The sequence below is a fragment of the Zingiber officinale genome, chromosome 7A (genome assembly GCF_018446385.1).
Source record: "Zingiber officinale cultivar Zhangliang chromosome 7A, Zo_v1.1, whole genome shotgun sequence".
NCBI lineage: Eukaryota > Viridiplantae > Streptophyta > Magnoliopsida > Zingiberales > Zingiberaceae > Zingiber > Zingiber officinale.
This window is the reverse complement of record NC_055998.1, coordinates 123,378,321-123,388,416: the sequence shown is the minus strand read 5'-3', so window position 1 is coordinate 123,388,416 and position 10,096 is coordinate 123,378,321. Positions and strand designations below refer to the sequence as shown.

At 41.8% G+C, this 10,096-nt stretch overlaps 1 long non-coding RNA gene across 1 annotated transcript; it reads right to left on the bottom strand.

Moving 5' to 3' along the window:
• Nucleotides 1-1,456: 1,456 nt before the first annotated feature.
• On the bottom strand, nt 1,457-1,965 carry LOC122000447. Its single transcript, XR_006117133.1, has 3 exons — nt 1,903-1,965; nt 1,750-1,815; nt 1,457-1,525 (listed from the first exon to the last, which is right to left on the bottom strand). It is a non-coding gene; the product is annotated as an uncharacterized LOC122000447 (long non-coding RNA).
• Between the last annotated feature and the right edge of the window lie 8,131 nt (nt 1,966-10,096).

The window sequence follows — 10,096 nt, the reverse complement described above, 5'->3', positions numbered from 1 at the left end:
GGACAATCTGAAACTTTTCTACATCTCATATACCTCAGCCACAGGCGGCTGGAATAATAACAAGAAATAAAAACAATCACCACGCAGTTTATATATATATTCAGCCTCTAGCTATCACAACCACGCAGTATATAATAGTAAACAACAATAGTACTCTGACTCGAAATCCACCCTACTCAACTACACTCATAAAGCTCAAAACCGACGAACTCACCTCTTCTGCCGTCCAGGTAGGCATGTAGTAGAATAAATCCAAATCATACCAAAAGTCCATCAAACGGAAAGATTCCATACAATATCCATATGTAAAGTCCAAAACAAAACTAAAACAAAGTCTGATAGCGAAAAGCTAAAATCAAACAACAACTCAAAAACCAGCAAAGGAGTAGCACTACGTGCTGTGGGGACCAGCGACTGGAACTCCCTCCTGACAGCATTAACCTGAAAATAACAACAATAGAGGCGGGGTGAGTCCAACATTCAGCAGGTACAATTGATATGCAAAGTAAAGAAACAACACCTAGCACTAATCATGCGTACAGTCTCCTGATGAGAAAGATAAAAATGCATCTGAAGTAAACAAGAGAATGTTGTACTAACCAGGTCCTGAGTATAAGGTCAAACAGTCCGAGTGGTATAGGAATCCTGTATGCATGTCAAACATAGGTATCCAAACAATATGCAGCATATAAATGCAGCAAACACAGCAATAAATGCATCATGCATATGATGCCAATGATGCGCCCTGGTCACCCCGCGCCGTCGATCATCTCACACACAATAGTGAGGCCGAGTGGGTAGGTGACAACCGTGCACTCTGTCGTCACTACTCCCGATGAGTGACCGAGTGGACGGGATCTTGTCGAGTACACCTATCCTCCTACCCCAAATCATAAATGGGGGAGCGCAATGCTCTCATCTCCCGGTGCTCAAAGACGGGGAGGAATCCCTGCCGGATAACACGTTGTGTCACACTACCCATGAGCGGACCAACGGTGCCTAACAGAGTCCCTGCTGCAACACACTCAGCCTGAATCGACCACTAACCCATGAGTGGTGGTGTGTGCAGATCCATGTAACTGGCGATGTGCTCAACAATAATGGAGCGGACTATCGGACAGCATGCAATCATGCATATGGTGCATGGCAATAACCATAAAAACATCCTGACCTAATCCATATATATAGAAAAGTGCACCCTAGATCAACGAATCATATCGAATCAAAGGTACACAGAAGGTATAAAAACCTAGGTCCTGAACATGGTGAAGCATGGTATATCACTACCCCCTATAAGCATGTATAAACAAATAGAGTATACATGGGATGCAAATCAAGAAATCAATCAATCATGTATCAGATATTGGGTAGTGACTAACCGAAACAAATAAAGGACATAATTAATGCAATATGTTAATTTCATTACTAAGCATATCAAAGACAAAAAGTCAAAAGTACCCGCCTCCAATCAAAAAGTCCAATCCGAAATTGATCCCTCGTCGAGACACCGTCTCGAATCAATGTCCTGTATTAATCAATTTATATATTTTTATTTAGCTAAAATTCATAAGAATTTAAATAGCTAAATAAAAATCCACAAGACTAAATTAGGGAAAACCCTAATTAACATAACCAATTGCCTACCCCAAAATTAAATCTAACCCAGATATAACCTAATACCCTATACAAAATTATACAGCATGGAACATCCTCCATAGGAACCCAACCAAATTCACTAAACATGCTCACCTAAGTGTACGAATAATGATCAGATTCCTCAGCTCCAACAACAGCTTAATCCCGTTGACACCAAACCTAGATATCAATCAACCTCATCTGTGAGTTATTTCTGCATCCAACCAGTGATCAAATACAAAGAAACAACAAAGGTAAGCTGCTTACCTCACTCACCAGAAAGGGGAAAACCTAGGGCACGGCAGTGAAGAACAAATTAGGGCTCGGCAGAAAGCTTGAAGTCCGGATCAACCAATCGCCCCTCCAGCGATCAGAGGTGGCGTAGGGCACGGAAACAAGCAGTCTCCAGTGATGGTCGGCACTGCTCGGTCTGTGGCCGGCGGCAAGAGGTGAGGGGATGTGTCGGCGGCGGTGCTAGGGCACGGCGACGGCGGCCGACGCTGAGAAACCAGTACCGGCAGTGGCGTCGGGGCTGAGTCTAGGGCACAGGCCGGAGATCGGCGGTGGCAGAGTCGCCGGCGGCTAGGGCTTCGGCTGGCAACGTCGCTACCAGCGGTGGCGACCCGAAGAGATGGGTGTCGCGGGCTAAGGCCAGGGCACGCGGTGGCCGGCGCTCGGCTGTGGAGTCGCAGGAGGGAAGAAGTTGCCGAGGGGGAGGAGTAAAACCGTCGTGGGCGGTTAGGGTAGGCGTCGGCGCGAGAGAAGGGGCTCGGAGAAGAGGGAAACGGCGAGGGAAGGAAAGCAAATAAGAAAAAGGAAAAAGAATTAATTAAATAAATCTTTTCCTCACTTAAATGGATAGCCTAAACAGGCTTTTCCGGACCCTGTTTTTATCCCCGTCAACTCGTCCGTACGAGCTCCGAAAAATTCCCGAAAATTTTTCAAAAATTCCAGAAAATTCCCTTATTAATATTCGCCTATTTCCGATATTTTACAGGATTAGTTCATGGCCAAAATTTATATTATCCTATGCCGAGAAAGCATAGCTTATATCATCAGTCCTACAAGGGGTGGAGTGCTACTGGATGTCAGTTTTACCACTACCTAGGGGGTTATTAACTACATCTATAACATTTGCAGATCTTTTATGTGGACATCTAGGAAACCCCCTATTGCATGGTCAGAGCAAGCTAGTGAGGCCCAAGCGGGAAGATGGTCTTGGCTTGAAGGACTTATGGGCATGGAACCAGACGCTTCTGTTAAAAGTTCTATGGCACATACAGGACAAGCAAGATACACCATGGATACTTTAGGTACATCACACATACTTACAATAGGTAGGGGTTTGGGGGCGGTAAAGCAGGCATACAGACTCCCCACTGATCAAGTAGTTGATACATATCCGGGACAATATCCTCAGCATAGCAAGCAACCCAAAGGCAGCGTGACAGACACTCTCATCCTTGTTCAGTCATAGGAGGGGGAGGTGTCAGGAGAGCATATGACCATTTCAGAGACACCAGAGCTAGGAAGACCTGGTCTGCCACAGTTTGACAGAAAGACATTTAGCCAAGCCATGTCTTCACAGTGTGACTTTTGGCGCATGGGAGGCTACCGGTGCGAGCTGGACAAGATTACTTGGAGCACAGACTCTGCACCTCCTATAGACATGATGAAGAGATGATAGATCATGTCTTTTTCAAATGTCAACCAATCCAGCAGCTGTGGAGACATGTCAGAGGATGGTTATGTTAGAATTTGAGGGACGTCCTAAGGCAATCGTCTTACGATTTTTTCTATTTCTTTGACAAGTACAGATTCACTATTTGGGTGCATATTATATGTTTGATTATCTTAAACTCATTTACTGAATGTCTGTAATATAATTCATAGCATGAGAAAATTTATGATTGGATAACAACTAGTGATTATCTCTACATGTGCAATTATGAATATATTGAAATTTTCCTAGTCTTTGAATTGATGCATTAGAACATCATCAATTCTGTAAGACTAACACGGGTTATACTCCTTGGTTCGACCAAGCAACTATTTTCTCACTGGCTGAAGACATTGGGATGTCGAGAGTTAAATGTGGATACTGGTTATGATAATTAGTTCATTGGAGTGACTCACTGTAAGACTTCATATGGTTCTCTACATATATATAGTTACTGTAGCACGAGTACAAGTTTCCTTCAACTTGAGGTATACAAGCTATCTTGGTCACGGAGACTTATACTTTGACATCTTAAGCAAGCATCTCATTGAGGTGTGGACCCAGAATGATTGACTATTAATTGAAGTACCCAAAGGTGTTTGGATAGCCCACAGAGAATTCACCGCTCCTTGCGAGGAGACGTATACCCTATGGTCACTCGTTAGGATTATTACTCAAAGTCTTTAGGCAAAGCATCACATGTTAAGAGGGTGAGACTCTTGTACACATGTACGAGTAATTTGAATCCATAGAATGAGGAAGTATTACTTGGGCTAGGTGTGACGTAGTCAGCCTAGTAGGGACAAGACACATAGACCATGTCCTGAACCAAGTGGGTATAAGATGAGTAAAAGGAACGAGACACGACTCACTGTAGCTGCTGAAGGGTTTAGAATTAATTCTAAAATCAACTATGATTTTTTGACTAATTGGAGATCATGATGTACTACTAGGCATCACTTATGATCATTTTATAATTAAATAGTTAATTATGGACGACCAAGATAAACTGGGAACCTATTGGGTCACACGCACTGATGAGTCTCTAAAAGACGTAAAATAAGTTAAAGAATAGGATTCTTAAATCAAGAGATAAATGTTTGATTGGACCATACATAAACAAATATGGAAATATTTGTCGCAATGGAAGTGCGGATGAGCCACATCTCTTATAGAAGAGTTGGACCATATTTGGTTTAATCATGAATTAGTCATGAACCAACTTGGTTTAGTTGTGAACCAAACCAAGTGGTTAATGGGATAATAGTTGGTTAAGGGATAATGGGTTGGATTTGGAGTTTCTAATCCAACTCATTAATGAGGACTATATATTGATATGGTTGAGAGAAGATTATACACATGAAATCATTAATTGGCTTGTAAGATTTTTTGGAAAACCTTAATCCAATTTCTCTTCTTCTCTCCCTCTCCCCTCTCTCTTTGCCGCCACCAACAAGGGGAAGCCCTTCCTCTTGTTGTCGTGACCACCACAAGGAAGAAATCTCTTCCTCGTGTGCTTCTCTTCCTCTTTCTCTTGATCCCTCTTCTTTGCTCGTGGCTAGTACTTCTGAAGGAGAGGCTTATACTCAAGGAGTTGTCTTTAGGAGCTCGGCATGGATACGAATAGAGGTCAGGTTCGACAATATCACTACGGTTGATGTCCTTCTCGTTACAGGTCATTCGTAAGGTACACCTAGCGTAAATTTACTTTCTATAAAAATTTAATTATGCTATCATGTTTGACTTGTTGTATCCTTATATGCGTGTGGTGTGTGTGATATAATAATTTAAGAATTATTATTATTTTATTTTCCATTGCATATGCTTATGAAACATGTTTTAGCACACACCGCATCGGGCATATCCTAACAGGTTACAGATGCACCCTCAGATGACCACCTACCAATGCATGTTATGGACCTTCAGGCGGTAGTACTGGGGGACCTCCACCTTGGTCAAGGCCCACCACCTTGCCATGTCAGCTATGATACATCATGTATGGATGGCAAAGATTCACAACATGTTCAAGGGGAAACGATTCAATGGTGAGATGGTCTTCAGAAAGACACAAATACATGTCTTCAGGACACTTAGGGTACTAGCAGATCAGGTACTTGGGCATCAATAATACTTCATTCATTTCATAAATGCATACATGATCCCATCTAGGGGCATACATCATAACATTCACATAGATTAGCATAGAGATATCATGCATTTTTGTACCGCTAGAGTGTATCTCCTTAAAACACTTGGTGAGAGCATGCATAGAGGAAATAGTCATCACACATATAGATAGGATATCGACAAATCTACTAGGGAGTAGTTAGGCTTATGTTGCATCTGCATCAGAGTTTTGAGGAGAGACCTCCACCCTCCTAGCCACCTTGGCCAATTTTGGCATCAGACACTAAGGTCTGTCGGGCATGCATATACTGCTGTTACAAATACTGAACTGGGGTGCTACTCTAGATGATAGTCTGTCAAGCCAAAGTATCACCTTGGTAAAAAAAGGGAAAAAAAGTTTGAGTACTTGATCAGGAGCTAGTAGCGTCTGAGACTACACATGGAGGACCATGAGCATCAACACTTCACGAAACCATGACGACAACGAATACCTCCTTTCGGATACATCCACTGGCGGAGGGTCTGGACATAAAGACACCCTTTAGTTGCTGGCTAGAGGAATTCATTGACGCCTAGTAGAGCAAGACACTGATGGGATGCTGAACACTTGTAGGAGCATACGGATGTCGTGGTTGGAACTCACAGATGGTACCACATTCTAAGTGTGAGATGAGGAGAGCAGCGAGGTGATACCACAGTGGATGGAGTGATGCAATAGAGCGTGAGGACTGCATGTAGGTTACCTTATGAGAGGAGAGTGATGTATGTGAGGAGAGACCACAATGGGTGGAGTCATGCAGTAGAACATGAGGACTGTATATGGGAGAGCATATAGGGGGTGAGAGTGTTGTATGGGTGCATAAATCCACCTTAGAAAGATCTATCTAGCCCACAGTAAATGGTTAATGATAAAGACATGTCAAATCTGTTTATGACTGGGGCTTTGCTAAAAAGCCCAAAAGGGTGAATAGGTCCACCATAAAGGCCTATCTAGTCCGCAATAAATAGCTCACGGTAAGGATAACATCAAATCTATTTATGGCTTGGGCTTTGCCAAAAAGCCCATGAGAGTGTGTAGGCCCACCACAAAGGCCTATCTAGCCCGCAGCAAATGACTCACAGTAAAGGTGTATCAAATCCATTAATAGCTGGTCACTTGTTAAAAGTGACTTCGTGTGGCTTGGAGGTGATAGTGGCGACTGAGGCCTATGGGCTACGAGAGATTGACAGAGATCACTTGGAGCTACTGATGGCTCCTAGGCACAGGACGGTGGTATATGATGTAGAGGGTGTGAGGCACCCACTGACGGAGGACACATGACAAATTACGGACAACGAGGATGAGACATGAGGAGTATGGACACAGATCAGGAGGATGAGGCATGTGCAGCATGGACACATATCATGGGCGATGTTGGTTGATACCTCAACTCAGTATACGGTACCGAGGATGAGCACTTTGCCTGAGCCTCCTTCAAGTTGCGTGGTCAGTCACTTAGCCTCCTTCAAGTTGTGTGAGGGAGGCATGTCATGGAGTGCATTCACTTTGCTCAGATTTGTTTTGATCCCCTGCTCGGTTACGATATAACTAAGGAATCATCCACTTTTTGCCCCGAACTAGCACTTGCTCGGGTTAAGCTTGACTCCGCACTTCCTTAACGTTCAACAAGTCTCCTCTATATCTGCACAGAGGTTAGCAGCTCGGAGGAATTTTATCCAAATATCGTCTATGTATACTTCTATATTTCATCAACCTCTGATATATGGCTCCGGCGTTCTTCAGCCCGAATGACATGACATTGTAGTAGAAGGTTCCGTGGGTCGCGATGAAGCTAACATTCTCTTAATCTTCTTTAGCGAGTGAAACATGGTGGCAGCCTTGGTACGCGCCAGCATGTAGATCAGCTCACAACCGATCGTGGAGTCCTCCATCTGGTTGATATGCGATGGCGGGTAGTAGTCCTTCGGGCAAGCTTTGTTCAATTCATGGAAATAGATATAGTGTTAGTGCAGCGGAGGTCGACAAGAGGGAGGTGAATTGCTTCTGAAAAAAATAAAGTATACCCTCCTCGGAGTTTTCAACTCAAAATAAAAGCAATAGTAAATAATAACAAAAAAATTAACAGAAACAAAAAAAGGAACTCAGCTATTTACTTAGTTACAACCCAAGGGGTTGTTAATCCAAGGCAGTAAGAAAAAGCACATTGAAGAATCTCCTTATCTGAAGGCGGAGAAGCCTTTTACACTTTGGAAGCTTAGAACTATTGCTAGGAAAGACAACACAATTGATTACTTGAGTTGTTGGTTATTTTCTAGCTTCAGGGGCCTTTATATAGCTCCCAGAAAGTCTATCCTGAGGGTCCAAGGTGCGTCCAACAAGGTTCAAGGTGCCTCCAACTCGGTGTAGCGGATAGAACTCTATCCGCTGTGAACGGTCAAATTTGACCAGGCTGAAGGCGCCTCAAAGCAAGTCTGAGGCGCCTTTAACATTGGTTGAAGGCGCCTCGAGCAGTCTTCTCAGCTCCGTTTCTTCTTGCTTTGACTTCCGAGGCTCCGTTTGTTTGGGTGATTGCGGCCAACCGAAATAGGGCTCACCCGAACTCAATTTTCGGCCTTCTCCTCGAGCAGCCTTCCTTCCCGGCTTAACGGCCCTCGAACGCCGCGCACGTTCTTCTCGCCTACCAGTGTACTCTTCCACAGCTCTCTCATCCTTCGGACGCACCGAGCCCGTCGACTCCCTTCCCGTGCCGTCCTTCTCGCTAGGTGCGTCTTCCGCTCAACTTCCTGCGCTCCTAAGCTCCTGCACACTCAGACATAGGGATCAAACACAAAGCAGGACCTAACCAACTTGGTTGATCACATCAAAACACCACAGGGTCCAACAATCTCCCCCTTTTTGATGTGCATCAACCTAAGTTCAAGTTAGGTTAAAATAGACAAGTAGTAATTTTTAAATAAAATTACTAAATTAACATGTTAAGCATCAGTTTGCAATAAGTAAAATTGCAACTACTTAATTAAGAGTTAACCAGAATTTTTCAAAACTATTTTTAATTTAAAAAAAATTCTCTCCTCCTAAACTTGTACTTCTCTCTCCCACTTTGATCATAGCAAAAACGGGATAATAATAAGAGAATATGATTTTAAAAAATATTTAGCAAATTATAAGTTAGAAAAAATTACTAAGCAAGATGAATTTTAAAAAAAAATCAAAAAATGATTTTTTTTTTTGGAATTTTCAAAAAAAAATTCTATGTAAACTGAATTTTTAGAATTTTTCAAAATAATTTCTAAGTCAAGATTAATATTTTTTTTTAGAATTTTAAAAAAAATTCTAAGTAAAACTTTCAAGAAACATTTTTCTAGATAATTAAAAAAAAATTTAAGATTTTCTAAGGAAATGTTTAAAAACTTTTCAAAGTATTATTTAATTCTAATTTTAATTCTTTTATCAGAAAGTTAATTAAACATTTTTATTTCGATATTTCGGCTTCCAGGTCGTGGCGAGGCACTAGGCCTTCTTGGTTATTGGAGCAACAACCACTTCTTTAGACAAATCTTCCATAAAGAAACTCAATGTTTAATTTTCTCACTGTAAGCTTTTAACTAAAAGAGAAATTTAAACTAGCAAAGATTTTGGAACCCAATAAAGGTTCCTTCCTACTGGGTTGGTCAAAAACTTAGGGTGTACATATCCTTTAGGTATTCTTCTAAGTTGGTCCTGATGTTTTCTTATATACCAGTTCAATTTTCCATAAATTCTTAATTTTGATTTTGGAAATTTATTTAAGCATGCATCATTATCTTTTAATTTCTCAATTTCAACTTTTAATTTTTCATTTTCTGATTTTAGATTATCATACATTTCTAGTGGACATGCTTTTGCTAGGTTCAATTTCAATTCAGCATTTTCTTTTTCTAATTTGAATAAGTCTTTACAAAGAGACTTAATAAAGCAAAAAGACTGAGTCAGGGTTAGATTACGTACCTTACTTACCTGACTTGGTGAGGCTCCCCCTTCACTACAACTTTCCTCTTCTGATGTTCCTCCCCCTTCTTCTATGCTCATCTGTGAGTTTGACTCTTCTTCCATCTGATGGTTAGCCATTAGCGCTAACCCCAAGAAGGCTTCGACATTTGATTCGGAAGACGACGAATCTGACCAAGTGGCCTTCAGGTTCTTGTGCTTAGAGGATTCTGGCTTCTTGTACTTGACCTTTTCCTTTTCTTTCTGCTTGCCATTTAATTTCGGGTAGTCATCCTTAATGTGCCCTTCTTCGTTGCAATTGTAGCAACTAACCGTTCTTCTTTTTTGCTCATGCTTCTGCGATCTAAATTTGTTAGATTTAAAAAACTTATTAAATCATCTTACCATTAATGTAGCTTCAGATTCGTTGATCGAGGCTTCGGAGTCAGAATCGTTTGTTCTTGCCTTCAAGACAATGTTCTGACTTGCTTTCTCCACTTTAATGGGCTCTGCAATCCGAGATTCGTGAAGTTCAAATGTAGAAAATAAATTTTCTAAAGTACTTACCTCGAAGTCCATAGAGATATAGTACGCATCTACTAAGGAGGCCCACTCTGGAGTTTTGGGGAAGGCGTTGAGTGCGTACC